Here is a 20516-nt window from a genome sequence, read left to right on the forward strand (position 1 = left end):
CTCAAACTACCACACAATTGCACTCATCTCACACCCTGGTAAAGTAATGCTCAAAATTCTCCAAGCCAGTCTTCAGTAATATGTGAACCGTGAACTTCCAGTTGTTCAAGCTGGTTTTCGAAAAGGCAGAGGAACCAGAGATCAAATTGCCAACATCCGCTGGATCATCGAAAAAGCAAGAGAGTTCCAAAAAAACATCTATTTCTGCTTTATTGACTATGCCAAAGCCTTTAACTGTGTGGATCACAATAAACTGTGGAAAATTCTGAAAGAGATGGGAATACCAGACCACCTGACCTGCCTCTTGAGAAACCTATATGCAGGTCAGGAAGCAACAGTTAGAACTGGACATGGAACAACAGACTGGTTCCAAATAGGAAAAGGAGTACGTCAAGGCTGCATATTGTCACCCTGCTTATTTAACTTCTATGCAGAGTACATCATGAGATATGCTGGGCTCGAAGAAGCACAAGCTAGAATCAAGATTACTGGGAGAAATATCAATAACCTCAGATATGCAGATGATACCACCCTTATGGCAGAAAGTGAAGAGGAACTCAAAAGCCTCTTGATGAAAGTGAAAGAGGAGAGTGAAAAAGTTGGCTTAAAGCTCAACATTCAGAAAACGAAGATCATGGCATCCAGTCCCATCACTTCATGTGAAATAGATGGGGAAACAGTGGAAACAGTGTCCGACTTTGTTTTTTGGGGCTCCAAAATCACTGCAGTTGGTGACTGCAGCCATGAAATTAAAAGACCCTTGCTCCTTGGAAGAAAAGTTATGACCAACCTAGAAAGCATATTAAAAAGCAGAGACATTACTTTGTCAACAGAAGTCCGTCTAGTCAAGGCTATGGTTTTTCCTGTGGTCATGTATGGATGTGAGAGTTGGACTGTGAAGAAAGCTGAGTGCCAAAGAATTGATGCTTTTGAACTGTGGTGTTGGAAAAAACTCTTGAGAGTCCCTTGGACTGCAAGGAGATCCAACCAGTCCATTCTAAAGGAGATCAGCCCTGGGATTTCTTTGGAAGGAATGATGCTAAAGCTGAAACTCCAGTACTTTGGCCACCTCATGCGAAGAGGTGACTCACTGGAAAAGACCCCGATGCTAGGAGGGATTGGGAGCAGGAGGATAAGGGGATGACAGAGGATGAGATGGCTGGATGGCATGGCTGACTCGATGGATTTGAGTCTGAGTGAACTCCGAGAGTTGGTGAGGGACCGGGAGGCCTGGCGTGCTGGGATTCGGTTGCAAAGAGTAGGACACGACTGAGCGACTGAACTGAATGTTTTGTGAAATTACATATTTTACAATATTCTAATATCACTATAACTCACTTCTCTTCCATTTTGAACAGAAAACAGAATTCAGGTGATGTTTCACTTATGAAAGCTTTTTGAAAACTACATATCTTAGGCCAACGTAAGTTTTTAAATCAAAATAGCCTACTCCAGAACTCTGCAAATATGGACTTATGAGTTAAGGCAAAAAAACAAGTCACAAAAAAAGCTCACATGTTAAAAAGTGTTCTTAAATTTGCTTAAATTTTTCCTTCAATCCTTCTACCTTTCAAGAAATATGGCTAGACCTGTCCACTTTGTCTTTCATTTGAAAATCCCTCTATTCTACCAACTTATTGTCTCAGTTAATATGGACTATAGATTTTCTTTATCTTCAATATGTGTAATTGTCATGGAAGATGAAAGTGGAAAAGATGTAAAAGTTTGGAATTATCTCAGCAGTGTCACTATTCAAGAAACTGTCACCATACAATATTACATATATTGTGTGTATGTGAATGTCAGACTGGATTTTACAAATTTCCTTAATTAATCTACATTAATCCCCAACATAAACTCCAAAATGACTGTTATTCAAGCTCAAGAGACAGTCAATTTTTTTCAAAAACATTCCCATTGTGTTTATTTACTTCATAACATAGAAAAATGAAAAGAATGTCTTACTAGAAGTGATGTATCAGCAAAAAGTGCACTTAGATGTGATCCTTTCAGAAAACTCTTCTTTATTCCTTTTTCACAAAATCCAATTCCTTAATAAAGAAAAAAATATTAAGTTGGTTATTATTCTTAACTCTAAAACAAAATTAAATATAATTTCATTACTACAAATTTCAACACTGAACACTACCCCTGGCAGATAGTTCTACAAATACTTACTGAATACAAAAATAATTTTAAAAATTTTAATTTTTAACTGGAGGACAATTGCTTTACAGTGTTTTTGTTTTCTGCCATACAACAATGTGAATCAGTGGTAATTATACACATGTTCCCTCCTCTGGAGCCTCCCTCCCCGCCGTCCCAACTGTGAGATCATCACAGAGCACCAGGCTGAGCTGCGTTATGCAGTGACTTCGCGCAGCCATCTGTTTCACATGCAGCAGTACGTATGTTTCAACGCTACTTTCTCAATCCCTCCCCCTCTCTCCCCACTACTGTGTCCACAAGTCTGTTCTCATATGTGTGTCTATCCCTGCCCAGCAAACAGGTTCATCAGCACCATGGAAAATACATCTTTACAACTCAGTTGTTTTATCTGGCTAATAGAAACATAATGTTAGCGAACTGGGCATTTCTAATGTCATTAATCCAATTTTTCAAGTTTTCTTTAATGTTTAGTAATAAATGGCACCCCACTCCAGTACTCTTGCCTGGAAAATCCCATGGACGGAGGAGCCTGGTAGGCTGTAGTCCACGGGGTCCCTAGGAGTTGGACACGACTGACCGACTTCACTTTCACGCATTGGAGAAGGAAATGGCAACCCACTCCAGTATTCTCGCCTGGAGAATCCCAGGGATGGAGGAGCCTGGTGGGCTGCCGTCTATGGGGTCGCACAGAGTCGGACACGACTGAAGCGACTTAGCAGCAGCATACTACCCATGCCAAGATCCACAAATTGGTGTCCCAGGTCCCATTTTCCTATCCTCTGTATCCCAAGATATACTTTATACTTACATGGTACACAGAGCCTACTGAACTTACATTCTCATAAAATAGTTGAAAATGTTCACTGTATTACGTTCTAATTTAGGAAAAAAAACTGTCAAAGGGTCAGTGACTTATACTGCCAAAAAATGTGTATGTAGTCAATGCAATTGCATATACTTAAGAGTTTTCATTCTTTTAAAGGGAACAATGAAAATGAACATAAAATGCCAAAAACAAGTATGAAACTGAAGTGTTCCTTTATTAATGTGAATAATAGACGTTATTCAGTTTCATACTTGTTTTTGGCATTTTATGTTCATTTTCATTGTTCCCTTTAAAAGAATGAAAACTCTTATGCTACGGAGAAGGCAATGGCACCCCACTCCAGTACTCTTCCCTGGAAAATCCCATGGACGGAGAAGCCTGGTAGGTTGCAGTCCATGCGGTCGCTGAGGGTCGGACATGACTGAGCGACTTCACTTTCACTTTTCACTTTCATGCATTGAAGAAGGAAATGGCAACCCACTCCAGTGTTCTTGCCTGGAGAATCCCAGGGACGAGGGAGCCTGGTGGGCTGCCGTCTGTGGGGTCGCACAGAGTCTGACACGACTGAAGCGACTTAGCAGCAGTGAATGCTAACCAATGGTGTAGTGCATAAAGAATGATTCAGTCTTGTTACACTTTTGCTTGGAAACAGAAGACCGGGGCCTCCGGCATTGCAGGTGGCTTCTTTACTGACTGAGCTATGAGGGAAGCTCCAATAGCAAGACACTTAGGTACAAAGAGAAAGATGTAAGCCTCTCCTCACCCTGGTTGGCCAGGATCAATTATAATGTTAATCTATTCAATTAGTGCAAAAAGTAACTGCAATTTTGCATTGTTAAAATTTGCTGTTTGATATTATAATACATTTTTAAATAAATGTGGGTAAAGTTATACATCATTTTAATATGCATTTCTCTCTTTTTTTTTTTTTTGCTAATGACTTATTACTTGTGTTGTTGTTCAGTCACTCAGTCACGTCCAACTCTTTCCAACCCCATGGACCACAACACACCAGGCCTCCCTGTGCTTCACCCTCTGAGCCTGCCCAAACTCATGTCCCTTGAGCCGGTGATGCCATGCAACCATCTGGTACTCCGTTATCCCCTTCTCCTCCTGCCTTCAATCTTTCCCAGCATCAGGGTCTTTTCCAATGAGTTGGCTCTTCACATCAGGTGACCAATGTATTGGAGTTTCAGCTTCACCATCAGTCCTTCTAATGAACATTCAGGATTGATTTCCTTTAGGATTGACTCATTTGATCTCCTCGCAATCCAAGGGACTTTCCTTTCAAGAAGCAATCATCTAATTTCATGGCTGCAGTCATGGTCCACAGTGATTTTGGAGCCCTAGAAAATAAAAAGCCTATCACTGTTTCCACTGTTTCTCTATCTATTTGCCATGAAGTATCGGGACCGGATGCCATGATCTTAGTTTTCTGAATGTTGAATTTTAAGCCAGTTTTTTTCACTCCCCAGTTTCACACTCATCAAGAGGCTCTTTAGTTCCTCTTCACTTTCTGCCATAAGGGTGGTGTCATCTGCATATCTGAGGTTATTGGTATTTCTCCTGGCAATCTTGATTCCAGCTTGCGCGTCATCCAATCCAGCGTTTTGCATGATGTACTCTGCATATAAGTTAAATAAGCAGGGGACAGTATGCAGCCCTGACATACTCCTTTCCCAATGTGGAACCAGTCCATTGTTCTGTGTTGTGTCTTGACCTGCATATAGGTTTTCACAGGAAGCAGGTAAGGTGGTCTGACAGTCCCATCTCTTGAAGAATTTCCCACAGTTTGTTGTGATCCACAGTGTCATAGGCTTTAGCGTAGTCAATGTAGCAGAAGTAGATGTTTATGTCAATGAAGTCGATGTTTATGTCAATGTTTATTTATGTCAAAGTAGATGGTAAGTCAATGAAGCAGAACTAGAAAATTCACTAAGCATGGCCCTGCCCACCAGAGCAAGACTCAGTTTTACCCACAGCCAGACCCTCCCATCAGGAAGCTTCCACAAGCCTCTTATCCTCATCCATCAGAGAGCAGACAGAATGGAAACTACCATCACTGAAAACTAACCAAACTGATCACGTGGATCGCAGCCTTGTCTAACTCAATGAACCTATGAGCCGTACTGTGTATGGCCACTCAATACAGTCGGGTCATGGTGGAGAGTTCTAACAAAACATCCACTGGAGAAGGGAATGGCAAACCACTTCAGCATTCTTGCCTTGAGAACCCCATGAACAGTATGAAAGGGCAAAAGATATAACTTGCTGTGTATTTTATATTTATTTTAGACTAGGGAAATGATGTTAGATCAAAAGCAAATTCAACTGATTTATTTATTCGCGTTCAAAATGGCTCGTAAAACAACAGAGACAACTCGCAATGTTAACAATGCATTTGGCCCAGGAACTGCTAATGAATGTACAGTGCAGTCGTGGTTCAAGAAGTTTTGCTAAGAAGACAAAGGCCTTGAAGATGAGGAGGGCAGTGGCCAGCCATCGGAAGTTGACAGTGACCAACTTAAAGGATCATCAAAGCTGATCCTCTTACAACTAAAAGAGAAGTTGCCAAAGAATTCAACGTTGACCATTCTATGGTCATTCAGCATTTGAAGCAAACTGGAAAGGTGAAAAAGCTCGATCAGTGGGTGCCTCCTGAGCCGACCAAAAATCAAAAAAGAACATCGCTTTGAAGTGTCATCTTCTCTTATTCTACACAACAACCATGAGCCATTTCTAGAGTGGATGGTGACACGCAACGAAAGACAACAATCGGCGACAACTAGCTCAATGGATGGACCAAGAAGAAGCTCCAAAGCACTTTCTAAAGCCAGACGTGCACCCAAAAAACGTCATGTCACTGTTTGGTGGTTTGCTGCCCATCTGATCTACTACTGCTTTCCGAATCCTGGTGAAACCATTACATGTGAGAAGTATGCTCAACAAATCAATGAGATGCACAGAAAATTGCAATGCCTGCAGCCAGCACTGTCAAAATAATGGGCCCAATTCTTCTCCACGACAACAGCCAACTGCTCGTCACACAATCCACGCTTCAAAAGTTGAACGAATCTTGTTACAAAGTTTTGCCTCATCCACCACGTTCACTTGACCGCTTGCGACCAACTACCACTTTTTCAAGCATCTCAACAACTTTTTGGAGGGAAAATACTTCAACAACCAGCAGGACGCAGAAAAGAGTTCCAACAGTTTCCAAAAGTTGGTCTGATGCATAGATTTTTATGCTGCAGGAGTAAACAACTTATTTCTCACTGGCAAAAATGTGTTGATTATAATGTTCCTATCTCGATTAATAAAAATGCGTTTGAGCCTGGTGATAATGATTTAAAATTCAAGGTCCGAAACCGCCAATTACTTTTGTACCAACCTAATAGCAATTTAGAATTGCATGACTCAGTAATTATGGCAATCCCCAAGTAAATCTGCTTCATCAAATGAAAATGGTAATTTCTCCACACAAACACCAGTATCTTGAATCTTAGTAGTATTAATTATTGTGGTACTGCAGTTTTGTTTCTAACTGAAATGTACACCCCTTTTAGAGGCAGGGGGAAAGCCACAATATGCCAAATATTCATTTTATATAAACAAATTAAGTATTAAAAAATTGAACTTTAAAACACACACATACAACTAAGCCTTTTGTTTTTTGTGAGGTTAAAAGGAGCTAGAAACCTGATTTCTGCTTTCAATCTAATTGTACTGAAATGTAGAACTCAGAAAAAGGTCCTCAAATACAGTTACAGTACTAATTTCTAAAATCTAATAATTCAAAACAAAACTATTTTTCATGTTTCTCAGCCTAAACAAAACTATTTTAAATGTACTTTGACACTAGATTTGTGTCAGTGTCACAGAAGGAATTAAAAGTTTAGCAATCTGACCCTTGGTAAATAACTCATTAAATACAAATTTGATGATTACACACATGGCACCTATTCTTATATCAAAAATATTAATTCCTCAATTCTATAAGTTAACTATTATTGGCAAGTTTATTTTATATACAGTTCTAAAATAGTTGCTAAAAGGCAATATTCTAAAAAGCAAGTTCTTATAGTTTATAACAATCTATAATGAAATATACCCTCACCCTCAAAAAATAAAACCAAAACTAAAATGTTAGTGGTTCAGTCAGTTATCATTAAGTTTCACATACTGAATATCCAAAATCCCATTACTCTGTCCAGGCAACAGCTAGACAGCTGGTACCTCTAACAGCCAGCTCTCCCAAACCTGGTCCCCACCAATTTCCTAGCACCCTCTACTTCTATTCCCTTCTCCATCAACAGTTAACACTGTTGTTAACCTTGACTACAAGCTATCCTAGTCCAGGACAACAATGGCTTGTTAAGTTTCATTCAAGTTTTGACCTCTGACTGGAAACAGCTTTCCCCCTTGTCTCTTAGGTAGACCAAATGTCCAGTTCAAGGACATCTTCTGTGAAGGCATCTTCACGTTTCCTTTACCATTACCATCACTTAGAGGGGGGCAAACTAAGTACAGTTTTATAGGTATGAGTCTATTATACTACATGCTTATTTAACAGAAGGAACTTTTTTGTACTTTATTCATTTCTGTATCCCCAATATCTAGTCAAAATCACTACAGATGGTGACCGCAGCCATGAAATTAAAAGACGGTTACTCTTTGGAAGGAAAGTTATGACCAACCTAGATACATATTGAAAAGCAAAGACATTACTTTGCCAACAAAGGTCTGTCTAGTCAAGGCTATGGTTTTTCCTGTGGTCATGTATGGATGTGAGAGTTGGACTGTGAAGAAAGCTAAGCGCTGAAGAATTGATGCTTTTGAACTGTGGTGTTGGAGAAGACTCTTGAGAGTCCCTTGGACTGCAAGGAGATCCAACCAGTCCATTCTAAAGGAGATCAGCCCTGGGTGTTCTTTGGAAGGAATGATGCTACAGCTGAAACTTCAATACTCTGGCCACCTCTTGAGAAGAGTTGACTCACTGGAAAAGACCCTGATGCTGGGAGGGATTGGGGGCAGGAGGAGAAGGGGACGACAGAGGATGAGATGGCTGGATGGCATCACTGACTTGATGGACATGAGTTTGAGTGAACTCTGGGAGTTGGTGATGGACAGGGAGGCCTGGCGTGCTGTGATTCATGGGGTCGCAAAGAGTTGGACATGACTGAGCGACTGAACTGAACTGAATATCTAGTCAATATCTGGCACACAATTCAGCATGTATTCAGAAAACATTTACCAAGCATCCAATATATTCCCGACACTTTTCTAGGTGCTAGGAATAAATTTCTATATCTACTCCTGACTTAAGGGAACTTACATTCTAGTGGAAGTGACGTGCAACACATAGTGAATACAGGATATATAATGTACACAGCAGGTTAGTATAAAGTCCTTAATGAGAAAAAAAAAGCAGAAAAGAAGTACTATCAAAGGGAGGGGATTAAAATTTGAGAAAAGATATCCAGGAAAGGCCTAACATAACAATGATACTAATAATAACTAAACGGCAGCAATAACATTTGAGTATTTACCATATACTAATCAGTATCCTAACTGCTTTACACATATAAAGTGATGTAAAGCTAACCATAACCTCATTATTAGCCTCAGGAGGAAACAAATACTAAGCAGCAACTAGCCAAAGTCATACAGCTAAATCAATAAAGCAGTAAAGCCAGGGTTAGAACCCAGGAATGCTTTTAACAGCTATGTATAACCACAGTTCAGTTAATACTTGTGCTGAATAAATTCAGTAAATGAAATAAATGAATGTGTAATACAGCAATAGACTCAAAACACAGCAAAGTATATCAGTCTCAGAGGGCTAATACATTTGAGCAGCTTCAGAAATACAATGCATATATCAATACCCATGAAGACATCCTGACAAATAACAGGTCAGTGCTTGACACAAACAAAAAATGATAAGCACTGATCATTTCTCTACAACCTTAAAAAAACATTTTAAGTTTTTATATTACAATTACCATAACTAAAAATTACACAAACAGTACCACAAAAATCACATGGAGATCATTAAAAAAAAAAAAAAAAACTTTTAAAAGGGGTACCCTAAAATAAGTCCTTTAAATGTATTATCATTTCAGTGATAATTAAATGTTGAAATTCATATTTTATACTGTAGCACAAGTTATTGTCATCTTCCAGTTTTCTGTATCAACAAAAAGGGTTAAACGAAATGACCAAGGTTCAAAACCTTTCTTCAAATGTCCCAAATTTGCTTTATCAAGCAAACAGACAAAATCCAGTACAACTGTTGTTACTGAAGACCCGAATGACCTAAATTAAGTGATCTGTTCCCTACCTCGTATCTCTTGCCATATTAGCTTGTTATTTAAGTGTGTAATCAGTGAATGTAAACAAACTAGAAAGCAAAGTGAAACCAAAGTGCCGTTAACACGACACTGGCATTCCTAGTTTCAAATCTTGAGGGCCTAAGAAGTATCTCCTCAAATCTTGATTAAAATTATTGATAAAATTATGAAGGAAATTACTATCTTTATGTTTGGAAATTATCAAAATTTCTGCATATTTTGAGCATAAAATTTGAGCATAACACACTGTCAAAGAAAAGAGTTGTCTATGTAAAAACAGTTCGAAAAGTCAATCCAGATTAAGACAAAAATAAAACAGGCAAAAAACACCCCAAAACATAAAGTAACTGTCTATAAACACAATACAAGGTGTTTATTGGCTGAGATATGAATTTCAAATACATTTCAAAAGTTACCAGAGGTTACATAAGATTTGGAAATGTTCAAGTTTCAACCAGAAGGGAGAAGGATCTCACTGAAACCTGGGGCAATCAGTGGAAACCAAAGCAGAATGACCCTCTTAGTAGTAGTGCTAACCTGCTTTTCCATAAGAAATTGAATACACCACCAAAACAAATTAAAACCTGTTGAGAAGAAACCAACAAAATCCACACAACAGCATGATGAATGTCCAAGAGTCAATCGAAACTTACTAAACATAAGAAAATGGAAAAATGTGTTAACATATTAAGGGGAAAAATTTTGAGAAAAGAAAACAGACCCAGAAACAAGAAAAAGATGATATTCTCAAAGATATAAATGTTAAAATGCTGCAAGTATATTAAAGGATTTAATGAAAAATAGAAAAAAGATAATTACTTTGAAAAGAATCAAATGAATCTCTGAAGATGAAAAATACAGTATTCAAATAAAAAAAAAAAACTGGATATACTTGGCAACAGATTCAACAGTGCAGGGAAAAAAGATCCCTAAATTGAAGATGTGAAAATAGAAAGCAAAAAAAGAAATGAAGAACAGAGCATCAAGTACCTGCAAGAATATCAAAGGCAGTCTAAAAGTGGTGTAACTGTAGTCCCAGAAGGATAGGGAGTCAGAAAAAAATATCTGAAGAAATAAAGGCAGAAGAATTTCCAAATTTGAGAAAAACGAAACCTATATATTCAAGAAACTCACTGAACAAAAAACAAGCACAAATAAACCATACCAAAGCACATAATAATCGAACTGCTAAAATCCAGTAATATAAAAAAAAAAAATCTTAAAAGCAACGAAAGTAAGGGAAAACTTGTTTTAACAAGTTTAAACAAAGGAATAACGCCTTTAAAGTGCTAGGGGTAAAAATCTGTTAATTAAAATCAACATAAAGCAAAAATACCCTTCACAGATGACGGACAAATAAAGACACTTTCAGATATACAAAAGCTCAGAACCTGTCACAAGTAGGCCTGCTCTACAAGGAACACTGAAATAAGTTCTTCAGGAAGAACAGCAGAACTGTACAATTAAGTGAACATAAACTTATGGACTTAGTTAATAATAATGCATCAATATCAACTGTAACAAAGGTATCACAACAATGCAACATGTTAATACTAGGAAAAGGAGACAGATAAAGAATGAGAGAGAGACAAGTATTAATATATGAGAACTCTGTATTTCCTGTTCAATTTTTCTATAAATCTGCTCTAAGAAACAGCAGATAAAAACTTATTTCTACACAAAGGAAGACCAACAGAAATGATGTATGAGTTTATTTTCGTTTAATTTTTAAAAAGATACAAGTTTGTAAAGCAAAAGTAGCAATAATATATAAAAATAATAACATGCAGCATAAAACAGATGATGAAAATAGCACAAAAATGAAGGGGAGAAATTTTATTTCCAAATTGGAAACCAAAGTGTCCATCAAAGGCGAATGAAAAAAATTGTGATATAAACATATAAAGGAACACTAGGCAACAGTAAACTGGAACAAAATACTGATAGACATAAACATGGATTAACTGCAAAAACATTTTGGTGAGGGAAAAAATCCAGACACAGAATACGTATTGTATGATTCGATTCAGGAATACATTTGCAAAATTTTGAGAAACCATCAAATACATACGAAGGTCAAGCATTATGAAAACATATATACAACACAGAAAAGCTATACAACACAGAAAAGCTATACACCATATGTAGTTAAGACCAAGAACAATCAGCATTATCTTTTGAGTCTTAGTTTTCTCATCTATAAAACATGACAGTAGTAGTTCATATACTTCATAAATTTAGTTAGAGAATTAAATAAGCATATATACTTTGCATATTGCCTGGCACACAGTACAAGCTCAATAAGTGCTAGCTTTGTAAAGAAATAACCCAGAAAAGGAGGCAAATGGAACAGATGGAGAATGCCACTGGAAGTCAACTAGTCAGCAATATTCCTATTAAAAAATGATCACTTTGTTGAAGAAATCAGAAGTCAAAAAATGTATACATGAGTGTGTGTGTGCTGAGTGTCCAACTCTTTTTGACCCTATGGAACTGTAGTCTGTCAGGCTTCTTTGTCCATGGAATTTTCCAGGCAAGAAGACTGGGGTGAAAGACAGAAATTCAGATCAATGGAACAAAACAGAAAGCCTAGAGATAAGGTGCACCTATGGACACCTTATCTGTGACAAAGGATCAAAAAGACAATCTCTTTAACAAGTGGTGCTGCAAAAACTTGTCAACCACCTGTAAAAGAATGAAACTAGAACATTTTCTAACACCATACACAAAACTAAACTCAAAATGGATTAAAGATAAGTATAAGACCAGAAACTACAAAACTTGTAGAGGAAAATATAAATCACATAAATCACAAAAACATAAGCATACACACAGAGGAAACCACAAAAACATAAATCACACAAACGTAAAAGACATAAATTACAGCAAGATCCTCTATGACCCATTCCCCAGAGTAATGGAAATATAAGCAAAAATAAACAAATAGGACCTAATTAAGCTTTTGCACAACAAAGAAACTATAAGCAAGGTGAAAAGGCAGCCTTCAGAGTGGGAGAAAATAATAGCAAATGAAGCAACTGACAAAGAATTAATCTCCAAAATATACAAGCAGCTCATGCAGCTCAATACCAGAAAAACTAACAACCCAATCAAAAAGTGGGCCAAAGAATTAAATAGACATTTCTCCAAAGAAGACATACAGATGGCTAACAAACACATGAAAAGACGCTCAACATCACTCAGTATCAGAGAAATGCAAATCAAAACCACAGTGCGGTGCCAGCTCACACCAGTCAGAATGGCCATCATCAAAAAGTCTACAAACAACAAATTCTGGAGAAGGTATGGAGAAAAGGGAACACTCTTACACTGCTGGTGGGAATGCAAACTTTTTAAGTGTAGAGATTTCTTAAAAAACTGGAAATAGAATTGCCATAGGACTCAGCAATCCCACTGCTGGGCATACACTCCAAGGAAAGCAGAACTGAAAGAGACACATGTACCCCAATGTTCACTGCAGCACTGTTTACAATAGCTAGGACATGGAAGCAACCTAGATAGATGTCCATTGGCAGATGAATGGATAAGGAAGTTGTGGTACATATCAGCGATAAAAAAAAAACACATTTGAGTCAGTTCTAATGAGGTGGAGAAAACTAGAGCCTATTAGAGTGAAGTAAGTTAGGAAAGAGAAATACCAGTATAGTATATTAATGCATATATATGGAATTCAGAAAGACGGTAATGATGATCCTATACACAAGGCAGCAAGAGAGACACATGTGTAAAGAACAGATGTTTGGACTATGTGGGAGAAGGGGAGGGTGGGATGATTTGAGAGAACAGCATTGAAACATGTATATTACCGTATGTAAAACAGATGACCAGTGCAAGTTCAATGCATGAAGCGGGGCACTCAAAGCTGGTGCTCTGGGACAACCCAGAAGGATAGGGTGGGGAGGGAGGTGGGAAGGGGGTTAAGGATGGGGGGACACATGTATACCTGTGGGTGATTCATGTCGATGTATGGCAAAAACCACCACAATATTGTAAAGTAATTATGCTCCAATTAAAATAAATAAATTAAAAAAAAAAAAAAAACCTGGGGTAAAAAAAAAAATACTGGAGTGGGTTACCATACCCTCCTCCAGGTGACCTTCCCGACCCAGGGATCGAAACCTTCTCTCTTATGCCTCCTGCATTAGCAGGTGGGTTCTTTACCACTAGCGCCACTTGGGAAACCCAAACACTGTACACAGCAAAAGCCAAATGAGACGTCTTGGAATATATTTGGAATCATTTAATATAACGCTAGAATTGAAAAAAAAATACTACTAAGGCCTTAAAAGGATAGATTTATAAACACATAAAAAGATACTAAGCCACAAGAAACAGTACCTTTTTGTTAATTTCACAGAAGCAAGCACTGAAGGAAGAAAGTGATTTCAAGCACACAGGAAACTAGGGACTTTCCAAATACAGGAGGTAAGAAAGATGACACAAATGAGAGCAAGTGTGAACAAAAACAGCAAAGCAGGGTGTACAATGGATGGATGGGCAGAACACAATTATGCATCACCTTGAAAACAGGAAAGCATTTCAACCTAATACTACAAAAAATACAAAAATAAGACAAAAGCAAGACTAATCCTGCCGAGTGGAATAATGCACAATTCCAGCATCAGTATAATGTTAAAAAGCTGGGTTCTTATACAATGCCCACTAAAACACAATCTGTTACATTCTTAGCCAGCAAATGGAGAAGGCATCATTTGCGTTAAAATGTGATAGTATACTGATGCCAAGAAATGCCCATCTTTCTCCATGCCCTTCCACTTCCATCTGCTTCCCCCAAAGTACCCATTTACTCCAAAACATCTCTTCACACAGCCTCTGTTTAAAAATCAAAATAAAAAAGGAAACAGCTTCAAGATATAATTCACATGCCATAGAATTCATACATTTCAAGTTATATACACCTGAATGTTTTTTATATTCACAAGAATGTGCAACCATCACCAGTAATTCTAGAACATTTTCATCACCCTTAAAAGACACTTGTATCTCTCAGCAGTCACTCTTCACTCCCTATTCCCACCCCACACCCCAAGCCCTGCAGTGAGGCATCAACTTTTTGTCTCTCTAGAATTGCCTATTCTGAACATTTCATATAAATTGAACCATATTATGGTCTTCCATGACTAGCTTATTTCACTTAACAGTGTTTTCAAGATCCATTCGTTACAGCATGCATCAGTACTCAAACCCACCACCTTTTATTTATTCATTCATCAGTTGACAGACATCTGAGTTGTTTCCACTTTCTACCTATTATAAATAATGCTGCTATGAGCAATGGTATATGAGTTTTGTGTGGATATATGTGTTCATTTCCACTGTTATACAGTATCTTTGCATTTTATTTTCTATAATCTTGCTTCATTATGGTATCTAACATCTTCCCCATAATGATATACATAGCTGAAGTTAAGCCACAAATGACTAAGCATTTTACATAAATTACTAGTTCCCATTTTATTCTCCAAATAATTTATCACCCTCAAATCTATAATCAGCAACCATACAGCATTCATATTAATATTTAATATTAACATTTATTACATGTTCTGATACTGCTATATTTCACCAAGTGGAGGATGTTACATCTCAAATGCTGAAGCTCCATCTGTTCTATGCTTCAACCCAACCTTAAGGGCTAACACTCCTAGTATTGCTTGTCAGGCATATAGTTACTGGAATTTATCATTTTTTACAGTCCTCAACCACTCGAACCCCAATAACAAAAAGTATATTTTGTCCACAAAAAAAGTTTAAAAATCAACACACTTTCAAATTTCACACTAGGCACTTAACATGATGAATGGCCAAATATACATCACTTTGGTTAAACAGTCTGGTAAGCTGCCGAAGTGCATCAAACAGATGTCCATATTAATAAGGATGTTCACCAGAATCTAGAAAAAATTTGAACACTTTATTTCCTACAGTTTGAATGGGAATATGCCTCAGAGGTCTTTTTAGGAAGACAAGCTCTAAAACTTAAGAAATGAAATGGAATCCAGGCATAAAATCCAGACTACCAGTCTAATCCACATCAAAAGAGGATTCGATCTATTTAAAACTAATAGTAACAACAAAAATACCTGCACTAATGGAAAAGAAAAAACACAAACCACCCTAAAGTTATTCTCAAAGATGAATACTATAACTTGGGATTTTCATTGCAAATAATTTGATATTGCTAAAGGGCCGCTTTGAGCCTTAAAATAGAGAGGTGGGTGCCTTTAGATTATCCCGATAGTATTACCTCTGCTTGCATTCTGGTGTAACTTTTCTAAGTGGCACAGAATTAGGAAGATTTACAGCTACTGCCCTAAGAACTGTACAGCATCTACTACTTCTAACACTGACAACATATCCTAGGAGAGCTGTGGCAATTATAAACCACTGTAACAGTTTACTTCCCTGCTAAGCAGATCCATGGAAGTGAATGTGTCAAAATTTCATCTACTGTATCTCCTAGCAGAAAAAAATGCTCAGAATTACTGATCCAGACCAGCAGCGGAAGTTCAGTCCAAAACCTCAGTTCAGCCCAAATCCTAGGGTAAAATCTAGGGTCATTTTAAAGACAGAAATTTAATAGATCACTATATATTCACTAAAAATCAACATGAAAATGCAAGAATAAGACACAAGCATAAAACCTTCAATGCAGTGTGTATACATTTACTGCCTTTATTATAACATCAAACATGGTAGGTACAAAATGACAGATCCAAACTTTAATGGAGGATTTCAAAAGAAAAGCCTCCTAATTGGAAGGAATCAGTTCTTTATGGAGAACACAGCATTTGGCCTGACATGGAAAGACAATCAAGAAGTGAGATACAGAGAAGAGGGAGAAAAGAATATCTATCTTTATACATGTCTTCTACTTGAAAAGCATATATTCCCATGAATTTATCTCAAATAATCAAAGAATGAGGCTAGAACTGTCCTTTTTAAACAAAGTGTTGTTAAGCATTATTCTTTAAAGAACCAAGCTTTATTAGACATATTATCTTCCCTATCTTGTTATATAGGTATATTAATATTAAAGAAGGCCCTGGTCCATTCCAAGTTTAAAAGACTTTTCAACAGCTCTTACTTAGCTGAAGAACCAAGCTGAACCTGCTCAACATCCAAGGTGCTCTGCAATCTGGTCTCATGCTCTCTTCCTTGTTTACTGTCTTCTACTTCTGAGCCAAAAAACAAAATGATCTCTGTTTCCAAGGCAAACCATTCAATATTACAGTAATCCAAGTCTATGCCCCAACCAGTAATGCTGAAGAAGCTGCAGTTGAACAGTTCTATGAAGATCTGTAGACCTTCTAGAAGTAACAACAAAAAAAGATGTCCTTTTCATCATAGGGGACTGGAATGCAAAAGTAGGAAGTCAAGAGATATCTGGAGTAGCAGGCAAAACTGGGATTGGAGTACAGAATGAAGCAGAGCAAAGGCTAACTGAGTTTTGCCAAAAGAACGCACTGGTCATATCAAACACCCTCTTCCAACAACACAAGAGACGACCCTACACATGGACATCACCAGACAGTCAATACTGAAATCAGACTGGTTATATTCTTTGCAGCCAAAGATGGAGAAGCTCTATAAAGTCAGCAAAAACAAGACAGGGAGATGACTGTGGCTCAGATCACGAACTCATTACGGCCAAATTCAGACTTAAATTGAAGAAAATAGGGAAAACCACTAGACCATTCAGGTATGACATAAATCAAATTCCTTATGACTGTACAGTGAAAGTGTATAATGAAATACAATGAAAGTGAAAGTGAAATATATATTCAAGGGATTAGATCTGACAGAGTGCCTGAAGACCTACGGATGGAGGTTCGTGACACTGTAGAGGAGGCAGTGATCAAGACCATCCCCCAAAAAAAGAAATGCAAAAAGGCAAAATGGTTGTCTGAGGAGGCCTTATAAATAGCTGAGAAAAGAAGAGAAGCGAAAGGAAAAGGAGAAAAGAAAAGATATATCCATCTGAATGCAGAATTCCAAAGAATAGCAAGGAGAGATAAGAAAGCCTTCCTCAATGATGAGTGCAAAGAAATAGAGGAAAACAATAGAATGGGAAAGACTAGAGATCTTTTTAAGAAAATTAGAGATACCAAGGGAACATTTCATACAAAGATGGGCACAATAACGGAAAGAAATGGTATGCACCTAACAGAAGCAGAAGATATTAAGAAGAGGTGGCAAGAGTACACAGAATGCAAAAGCGAAAGTCGCTCAGTCGTGCCCAACTCTTTGCAACCCCATAGACTATACAATTCTCCAGGCCAGAATACTGGAGTGGGTAGCTTTTCCCTTCTCTAGGGGATCCTCCCAACCCAGGGACTGAACCCAGGTCTCCCACATTGCAGGCAGATTCTTCATCAGCTGAGCCACAAGGGAATAGTACACAGAAGAACTATACAAAAAAGATCTTCATGACCCGGATAACCACAATGGTGTGATCACTCACCTAGAGCCAGGCATCCTGGAATGTGAAGTGAAGTGGACCTTAGGAAGCATCATTACGAACAAAACTAGTGGAGGTGATGAAATTCCAGTTGAGCTATTTTAAATTTTAAAAGATGATGCTGGGAAAGTGCTGCACTCAATTTATCAGCAAATTTGGAAAACTCAGCAGTGGCCACAGGACTGGAAAAGGTCAGTTTTCATTCCAATCCCAAAGAAAGGCAATGCCAAAGAATGTTCAAACTACTGCACAACTGCACTCATCTCACATGCTAGGAAAGTAATGCTCAAAATTCTCCAAGCCAGGCTTCAACAGTACATGAACTGTGAACTTCTAGATGTTCAAGTTGGATTTAGAAAAGGCAGAGGAAGAGATCAAATTGCCAACATCCATTGGATCATCGAAAAAGAGAGTTCCAAAAAAACACCTACTTCTGTTTTATTGACTATATCAAAGCCTTTGACTTGTAGATGACAACAAACTGTGAAAAAAAAGATGGAAATACCAAGACCACCTGACCTGCCTCCTGAGAAATCTATATGTAGGTCAAGAAGCAACAGTTAGAACCAAACATGGAACAACAGACTGGTCCTAAATTTGGAAAGGAGTACGTCAAGGCTGTATATTGTCACCTTGCTTATTTGACTTATATGCAGAGTACATCATGAGAAAAGCTGGGCTGGATGGAAGGACAAGCTGGAATCAAGATTGCCGGGAGAAATATCAATAACCTCAGATATGATGACAGCACCCTTATGGCAGAAAGCAAAGAAAGAACTAAAGAGCCTCTTGATGAAAGTGAAAGAACAGAATGAAAAGTTTGGCTTAAAACAACATTCAAAAAACAAAGTTCTTGGTATCCGGTCCCATCACTTCATGGCAAAAAATGGGGAAACACTAGAAACAGCAACAGACTTTATTTTGGGGGGCTCCAAAATCACTGCAGATGGTGAGTGCAGCCATGAAATTAAAGACCCTTGCTCCCTGGAAAAAAAGTTATGGCCAACCTAGACAGCATATTAAAAAGCAGAGACACCATTTTGCCAACAAAGGTCCATCTAGTCAAAGCTATGGTTTTTCCAGTAGTCAGGTATAGATGTGAGAGCTGGACTACAAAGAAGGCTGAGCACCAAAGAATTGATGCTTTTGAACTGTGGTGTTGGAGAAGACTCTTGAGAGTCCCTTGGACTGCAAGGAGATCCAACCAGTCAATCCTAAAGGAAATCAGTGCTGAATATTCACTGGAAGGGCTGATGCTGAAGCTGAAACTCCACTACTTTGGCCACCTGATATGAAGAACTGACTCACTGCATAAGACCCTGATGCTGGGAAAGATTGAGGGCAGGAGGAGAAGGAGATGACAGAGGATGAGATGGTTGGATGGCATCACTGACATGATAGACAGGAGTAGTGAGCAAGCTCCAGGAGTTGGTGATGGACAGGGAAGCCTGGTGTGCTGCAGTCCACGGGCTCACAAAGAGTTGGACAGGAATGAGCAACTGAACTGAACTTCTGAGCCAAACTGGGTTCAATACATATGGAATATCTTTTGTGGAATATATTTTCTACATTTCTGACAATAAAGCTTGACATCCAGTTCAAACATCAATTCTCTCATGAAGCATCCCCTGGTCACTTCTAAACTCTTCCTTCCCTGAACTCCCTAATCTATACACTGTGTCTACGATTTACACATCACATGGTAATTAATGTAGCACAGTAATAAATGGGGTTGTACCCTTTCTACACAATCACCAACTAGAAGCAAAGAGCTATATCTTATACGTGCTTATGTTTCTGCATCAACGATACAGAAACAATAGTTAAAGTAGTGACAATGGAAAATGAAAAAAATACAAAAGGAAGCCTCAAGGGAACAGAGCCACGGACACTGCTTCCGGGCTACCATATTTACCAGGAAGAAAAGGCATAGGGCAAGGAAAATAAACTGTATAAAATGCCTGTAAAGTCATTATTTATGACTTATGGAAGCTATGAAAAAAGAAATGAAAGCTCATATATGAGGTACAAAAGACAGACAGCTGGGCATAAGTACTGTCTTTAAACACCATGAAAAAGGCCGGAAGAAAATTCCAAAAACACATCATTAATAATAAAAGGTTTTGATTTATATTATGAAAGATTTCTGATTTTAAGGTCAACACACCTTTTAATTCTGGCCTAGATTTTTAAAAATAAATGCATGATGACTAGTAGAACATGTCAATTTCCCTCCAACAGCATAAAACACTGATCAAAAACTTGTTAATTCTATGGAAAGAAATGTTTAAATGTAATAAATATTTTAAGCAACTAAATTCTAGAAACCAAACATAAATAACTTCCAACTTCAGGTTAAACTTCTCATGTTAAAAAGACAGACATATAAAGTATATAAGATAGAGAACCAATTAACTTTAGCTACAATAAACATAGTGCTAACCTATTAAACACAATAAAAGTGTACAACTAAGAAATAACACAATACCTACAGTTTATTGTAATCAAAGAACAACAGTTCAAATCATAAAACTGAGAAGGCTGAAAAGGAGTAGAAAAACAATGAGAAGAGATACAAGTAGTTTAACTTTCAAAGAAGTCAACATCTATCAGATCAATTTCCAAGTTTAGAAATTATCTTTTTCAAAAAGGTATTATATTATAC

General features: G+C 37.8%; 1 protein-coding gene across 8 annotated transcripts in view; it reads right to left on the reverse strand.

The window, feature by feature from the left end:
• The window catches only part of MEF2A (myocyte enhancer factor 2A), a 179129-nt gene that overhangs the window by 143482 nt on the left and 15131 nt on the right, over positions 1-20516 (reverse strand). For 7 of the 8 annotated variants that reach the window (XM_061394250.1, XM_061394242.1, XM_061394251.1 and 4 more), the window contains exon 2: positions 1966-2051. The exons of the other annotated variant lie outside the window; for it this stretch is intronic. The gene's annotated coding sequence lies outside the window, so the exon portion shown is untranslated. The remainder of the gene's footprint in view (positions 1-1965; positions 2052-20516) is intronic. 8 annotated transcript variants of the gene reach the window in all.

This window comes from Bos javanicus, chromosome 21 (genome assembly GCF_032452875.1).
Source record: "Bos javanicus breed banteng chromosome 21, ARS-OSU_banteng_1.0, whole genome shotgun sequence".
NCBI lineage: Eukaryota > Metazoa > Chordata > Mammalia > Artiodactyla > Bovidae > Bos > Bos javanicus.